Source organism: Dreissena polymorpha, chromosome 4, assembly GCF_020536995.1.
Source record: "Dreissena polymorpha isolate Duluth1 chromosome 4, UMN_Dpol_1.0, whole genome shotgun sequence".
Classification (NCBI taxonomy): domain Eukaryota; kingdom Metazoa; phylum Mollusca; class Bivalvia; order Myida; family Dreissenidae; genus Dreissena; species Dreissena polymorpha.
Genome location: NC_068358.1, coordinates 139878069 through 139886415, shown reverse-complemented (window position 1 = coordinate 139886415; position 8347 = coordinate 139878069).

Genomic DNA, 8347 nt, shown 5'->3' with positions numbered 1-8347 from the left:
ACTTTTTAGTCATGTTTTTTTTCATTTTTGGATGGGGTACATTTTTGGTTTCCACTCACTTGCCCTACCCAACTTTATAAATGGATCGAGACCTAGTTTGGAATTGCATAGGACGTGCTATAACATTCTCGATATAGAGAAGTGAAACCGCAACGACAGGGTTCAATGCCCGCATCCGTAGCATTATAATTTGGGTGTTGGTTACCACACATAACAAGTCTGGTTTCCTCCGGAAACTGGCTCCCCAGAGCACAAGACCACACTATAACTCAATGCCTTTTTTAAAAATAAAAGATATTCTAATGGGGGTCGCCGTGGTGTAATTGCTATGGTGTAGTAAGCATGGCGACTAGGTCACGGACCAAATCCATACTAATCGAGCGTTTTTTTAGATTACACTAGTTCTGGTTCTTGCCAAGAAACCGACTCGTGAGTTCTCAGTAAGCCATATTCCTTCGACTCAATCGAGCAATAAATTAACCTTAAGATGACATCTGCCCATGAAACCACAGACAAAAGGTTGATGGACCACTCAAGAATTAACCTGATATAAAATGTCAATAAGGTTATGTCATAATCTATCACACTTATGTCGGTCTTCTGTATGGCGGTGTTACCACCTGGTCAGCGCGTTCGTGGTCGAACATAGCAACCTCTATTGCATTTTCGGTGTTTTTGTTAGAATGCGTTTCTGTTTTTTTTTAACAACATATTTTATTCACGTAAACTTTACAGTTTTTTTGTGATATATATGTGCATACATATAATAATTAATACAATAATGTTAATGTGAAAATGCGTTATTAGTAAATTCTAAACTATGAACTAAGAATTATTGCGGCTAATTGCAATTGTGTGATGCGTTGTCTAAGCACCGAAACAAACACGCACTCAAACTCGCATGCCATTAACTAAATTAAAAAAACAACAACAGCGTGTTAAGTGAAAAGAGCATTTATCAAATTCTTTAAAGCATTATCAAATACAGATATAAACGTTAATGGGTATACCCTTTATAACTGTTGTTTATTTTTTTAAATGCCGTCCTCTTTCCAACCATATCAGCAAATTAGTTATTAGCGTTTATTTCCTTTTAATATTGTTTTTAAAAGCATTTATCAAAGCGAAACAAAACACACGGGCTACTTTCGTGGTCGGACTTCTCAGATGCGATCACATAAACCAGAATAGCAAAAACTTCTTATTAACGTGTTTGAAATGTGACATTGTTTTGAATAATATTTGTATCCAATTGCCGAGAACTTCTTGCAAGTTTATAAAGGAATATCAAATACCTTGTTTAAGTTTATCATTAGGTTTCAAATGTTTATGTTCATTATTTTACTAATCAAAATTAAAATTGATTGTAATGCGAGTCCACGTACAAAGCGAAGTAACACAAAGTGTGTTTGAAAACATTTTTCATGAATTATTTCCCGTATTAAACATCTATTTACAACCTGCGTTAAGTCATCGTTCTAATTGAGAGGTCCCGCTGGCTTTGGATTTCAAAATATATACCTATTGTCTAAGATGGCACCAAGTCTTCATGATTTCAGCCTAATGGACCTGCTTATATAATTGAGAAGACAATATAAACATTGTGGTGTTAAGTGAAAATTGATGTGTATTTTCACTGTTATAATACAGTACTTTTGAGAAAATATCAAACTTAAGTTTTGATTTCAATGCATGCTGAATGAATTCACAGCTTCTTTAGGTTGAGTTAGTGTTCTAGTTTTGTGTCGCGTTGGCTACACTGTTTTTATGCAAGTACAGCGTGGTATGCACTAATAATTGTACTTGTCCGTCCGTCCATCCCCATGATTCGGTTTACAAAACCACTTTCTGCTGGTTGGAACTCGCCTAAACTTTCACGGCTGAATGACCGTAGTGACCGTATAGGAAGTAATTTTGGTGGAAACTAGTTTTCAAGATATATATCTAATTGTCTGTTCCAGTATATAATAAATAAACCCAAACATGTTTGTACTCGACTCCTCTTTAAATGCTTGCAAGATTTCACTTAAGCTTTCGCATGTGAAGGATCGTATGTGTCGATGATCGTAAAGAAAGAAACATTGGCGACGACAAGTTTTGGCATAAATTCGGTCCTGAGTTTTTTTCCGCTGTAGAATAATTCCCAACATGTTGAAAGTCTTCTTTAATTGTTTGCCGGATTTCATTGGATCTTTCAAAGCTGAGTGAACTGAGTAGGTTGATTATCGTTATGGAAGGAAGTATCGGCTGCGTACAACTTTGGCAGAATTAGTGCACTTCTAAGTTTTCTTAAACTACGTCTAGTCAAAGTCATAAACTGCTTTCAATGTGTTCTCAGACTTTTACACCCGAAGACCAAGCATGTAAAGATATCACAAAGGAATTCATTGGCTTCAACCAATTTTGACAGAATAGTGACCTTTTGTATTTTTTTCCGCTTTAGTTCGTTTAACTGAATCATTTTTAAGAGTATGAAGCATTTTGAGATGAGTTTTTGTTGGAAGCATGTCCTCTTTGTCTGAGTAGTGGACGATTTTGAGTCACAAAATGTGTCGTTGAGGCATACATGTCTATGATGTCTATGATACTATATTTACATATCATCAAAAGTCTTCTTATAACACAATTTATTAAGTTTAGTTGACGATCAGGGCATCTAAGACGAAATGCAACAGCACTGTAACAGAACATACCAGTATTTTATGATTACCTTTACTGCGTTTTCTCTATATTCATCAGCGTTTTTTATGTTTGTTTAACTAGTTCTCAGTCAGAATGGCCTAGTATAGCATGGTGCCGGGTTCGAACTTTTTACTGTATACTTTGATTATTTTAGATTAATAGTTTATTTCATATTATAGTTATCCTTCTAAACACAGTCATTTTAGTCATTATTTTCTGCATCATGAATACTGTTGAAAAGACGTAAAAACTATTAGGCTTTGAACGTGTTTCAAGTGATACAGACCCTTAGAAGTGAAAATCCATATCAACGAATTGCGGATTATCTTCAGATTTTCACTCTTCATGCAGCCATAGCTGTCCGCAAATATCACCACCATTCATGTAATGTAACAGTCGTGCAAGAGATCGGCATATTAAATTATCAGTACACGTGATAAGTATAAAATATAATCTCTTGTCCATGGGGTAGAGCAGAATTATGGTTGAAGTATATATTTTTTTTGTTTTTAGCTCACCTCATGGTGAGCTATTATGACCTTTTTTTGCCCGTGGTCAATATTTAGATTGTGAAATCTAGAGGGCTAGATTAAAACTCGTCCCGTGGGGTCACTAAAATAAGGTCACTGGGTCAAATTATATAAAGCGAAGGTGCACTATTGAAGTTATATTTTGACTTAATCTCAATGAAACCTAGTTAGAAAAAGTTTTTAAATTCTATTAAAGCCGAATTCAGTTATGAGTAACGTGTGGTTAAAACTATGTCACTATGTCACAGGTTGAAATGATATAAAACGTTTTTAAACACGGTATAAATAACATTTGTGGCAAAATCTTCACAAAACTTTGTCATCGGTGTTTCTTCTAATCAATCGTCTCTGTTAAGGTGACAATGCGTTAATTGTTATTCTTTGTCATACATTCTAAACACGTATGAAGTGGTACGGCTGTCGTTCGGACTCTTATCCTTTCGAAAAACAAAAACAAAAGCACAGTTGACGTTCTTATTTTCTGTTACCCAAAAACAAAATAGCAACAGTTTTACATTAAGGACATTATTACCGTGCTTATTCTGATAGCCGATAAACTAAGAAGAAGAGAAAGATTATCGGATGCGAAAAAAATTTGTTTTAAGGATTTCCGGATGAACTCCATCCTGTTACTATCACTTGTTCTTTATGTAACTACTACTTTAAATGCATTTCGTTTGTGGATGGTATCACTTAACGGTTATCATGTGCAACTGATGATGATTGATATTCAAACTCTTTTAGCTGTTAGCATATGATCATCAGTTCGCATGTATATTATCTTAATAATGCCTTCTTATTGGTTACAACCCAAAATGTAACATACGACTACGTTAATTAATATTTATTCAAATTGAACCCACATTAGTAAATTGCGTTCGTGATAATCGGAGGTAGCTTTGTAATTTTGATGATAACTATTAACCAAGTACTGTTGACCTTTAATGACAGATATAAGCGCTAATTGGAAAACACGTGTGTGGTCTGTGTATTGTTGAATGAACAAAAAAATGCTGACGTTATTATGTTTCAATAAAGACGCAACACTTTGTCCACACTTCTCATTTTTCATGAACAAATGCAGCTGCGCTAGTAATAAACCTAATAAATGAGTTCCATTAGACGAACCTAATGAATACCTTTATTAAACGCACTTACTTTCCACTTCACTACACCTGCATACATACATTCATGAGCTCAATATATCTTGTCTTGTTCAAGTAGAGTAACATAAGTTCATCTGTCGTAATTTTGAATTTTGTCTTGTAAGCGAATCCTAAAACATAACTTGCTTAGTGTAGTATAGTGTATCATATATTTGATGAATGGGACTTAACATCGTGTACGATTACTTAACATTACATAACAAAAATGTCATTACTACAAACGATTTGTATCGATTACGTTTTTTGGTATATTTTAAGTATTCATGTATGTGTATAATTTTAATATATTGATCTTGACACCGTGAATGGCAATGACGCCTGTCGAAGCTTAACCGATTCCATGTTAAAAATTAAAAAAAAAACAATTACAACAGAAACACCATTCTTCATTACTACAAAAAAACGTAGGAGACACCACACATATTAGAATATAGGATTTTCGTGGGAAACGAAACGGTCACGTTTACTAGTAAATTCTAAACATGCATATTATATATATTTTGAGATATACTGTATAAAAATGAATCGAAAAGCAAGAAGGATAAGTTTGGCTTAAGCTAACCGATTTTGAGTTGACCAGCAATTCACCCTGTTGATTTCATAACTGTATAAATTACTTAAATATATCTTTCATGATACGATTTTATGCCCAAATATAAATATGCATTGGAAGAATTACGTTTTTACTACGTGTAAACTGCGATTGCTCTGCGACCATCGGCGACAGCGTCTAAACTACGTTCTTGGCGTGTTTTATACGACTCTAATTTGACCTTGGCGTTTGCCTTGCGACATCACAATGAGCACCTGTGTTGCTTGCATAACAAATCTCATTTATTTTGCAGAAATTTGCATTTAAGTCTACGTGTCAATTACTTTGGACAATATTTGATTTGTTTAAATATTAAATTCAGTATCTCAGAGTTATAGTAAAGTCAAAGGGTCGTGAGCGGGGAAGTCTGGACACCGACATCACATGAGAAATGCACAAGGTCGTACTCACAGGTTACTATAAATGACAAACTTACAGACAGCCCAATCAAGGCCCAAGAAAGGAAAACTAGTCTGGAGCGGCTTGAACACATAGGACGAAGAAAGAAGATTGAATAGACAGACGTGATAAGAGTCGAAAAACCACGAGTTATTGAGGAAGATGTATGTCTCATGCCTACAATTTTAAACTAGCAAGTATGATTCATTTTAAAGTCAATTTTAGAAAAAAAAACACTTGCAGGCCTTGCACGCGCTTGATGTTTAAGATTCATATGAACCCGTAAATAGTAAAATATTACAATTGTATGTGAGCTAACCCGCATCCCTTCTCTTGAAGCTTGTGTCTGTTAAATATGGCATGCACACATTCGTTTATTAAATACATTAAACATACTATTTGATATTATTTTAGTGTTCTGTAAAGATCTACAAATGACACCAACAATTTACTAAATATATACCTTGCTATTACAAAAATGTGTTAAGGGAATGACAGAAACTAATGGAAACTATTTAAAAACACGCACAGAAAATCAAATGATTAGCATTTGTTTGCTCATAACGTTAATTGCACATGCATACTTGAATGAGTGGCATGCTAAGCACTTCCGACAAATGGCAGGCCAAGATATGCACGTGGATGCGCTCTTTTAAATTTTTTAAAATAGGAACGGATATAGTATACGACTTTTACTTCAACGTTTTTTTAAATAAAAAAACCCCAATTTCCATGAACAATTATGATCATTGCATAAACGCTGTAGGCAAAATATTATTCGCGTTGTCTGTAGACGAGTTAAGTTACATACATATATATTTTTCCATTGTAATAGAAATTGTATTGAAATAGGCACTAATAAACACACGCTGTTTAACGTAAGGTCATCCTAAAACTTAGTATTACGAGTATAAAGAGAAATCGTTCATACAATCGTCGTATTTATGGGCGTACAATATATCTATAACCAGACTATATACCAACTCAGAAACAGCCCAACAACAGAAAATAATACGCTCAAACTAACGGAGGGTATAACATACCTATAAGGTGAATTCAGGTGAAATAAAAAACGTATACTGATATTTGGATGTTAAATAACTTGAATTGTAAACGTTTGTGATATTTTATTTTTTGTTATGTCGATACACACATGATACAAACCTAATTTGTGTGTTTATATCTCTAAGTTCGTCGATTCGTCCTTTTTATTTTACATATACCTGTGCACTAACTAACCTCATGGTTGATAGGAATATCAATATATAATAGATTGAAGCATCTGAGTATGATATTACGTAGCTGCTTTATTTAGATAGGAATTACATATCTGTACGTAAGTTACATTATCTTTCCTATAGTCAATATTATAAAACTGTTGATATAGTATGGTAATGATGTTTAGCGATAAATATCTCTTTTCTATTGGCAATGCATCAGATAAAACAAATAATTGTTTGCACCTGGTCCTTTCCATGACAAACTCATTCATCACTTAAAAAAGTAGTTAATGCATATCTAACGCAGATTTATACATATTACAATTTCAAACAGAACAAAATTACGATCAATTGAAATATTTAAATACAATGTCAGGTTTTCGGAAATAATAACATTTTATTTGAACATAATAAGACGCTTCTAAGAAACGATCTGATCTTTAATTTATCAATTAAAACAATACCTGCAAGCAATAATTTTGTTCCATAAAACCGTGACGTGTAACGTACTCGTATGCAGCAACAAGAACGCATTTTATTACATGTCACATTTAGCTCGTACTGGTAGGTCGGTTAATTGCAAAGAAGCAAAGTGCACACGTCATTATCCATCATTCATATATTGTAACATCTGCACCAGTATAAGTGCGATGTGTATTTCGTTAACAGGAATGCAATGATAATTTAAAAGCAGCAAAGTGCACACGCTATATCCATCATTCATTTATTATTACATCTGCACCAGTAATTGTGATGTTTATTTCAGGAATACAATGCGTGCCTTCTTTTAAAATATTAACTCTCATACCTATGTTAACAAATTTTAGAAATTGTAGTGTTCTAGCATACATTCCCAAATAAACCATGGAAGATAAGTATGGATTTGTAGGTATCGAATCACAACTGCACTGTGTGTTCTCAAATCAATATATACTAACAGCCAGTATTGTGTGCAACACAATTTACTACTTATTGCTTAAGACTCAACCCAAATGAGAACTTAATAGTAAAAAAATTAATTCCCATTATAAGCAAAATGGCTAACGAACAATCATGTTGTCGCTTAATCAGTTTTACTAATTTAAAAAAAAAAAACAAGGTAGCAAAGAAACTGTTTTATATAGTAGTTTTGAGAATGAAACATTGCAGGCATAGGCGCCAATGATTTTTGCTTGACGTTTGAATATAGGATCGATATAATAGAATTGCTTTTGCAGTCATTAAGAGGATAAAATGTAAAATGGATTTTAGAACGGGATGGACGCTCACGGTAAAATTCGAAATTTCACGAACATTTTGACAGAAGTTGTCTTGGATGTGGAATGTTTGTAACATGGAATTCACTTGCTAAACGGAATGTATACGAACGAAATTATCTAGGCCTTCTTCTTTTTCTCATTCTAATCGATCACTCAGATGGAAACGCTGGCTCTCTGCGCAAAGGTAGCGGTGTGCTGCAGGTCCTCCCGTCTGCCGTTGAGGTTACCGTGCATCGAGGTCTCCGCTGCTCAGATCTTGCGCCTGGTTCCGTCGTGTTATGGACAAGACTGCAGCAACCGCTCTGTTGCCAAGATGCAAGTCTGAAAGAGACACTGATCTAACTGGTAAATCGTGAACATGTTGAGCCTAGAGTGGTTGGTTTTTATTTTTTGACCAATCGAATTTACCGGCTGCCTTCGTAGCCTAGCTCATTGCAGTGGAACAGGGAGACCTCCGGTAGCCTGGGTGGGACCCCTTTGAGGCATTGTTCGGTTCCGG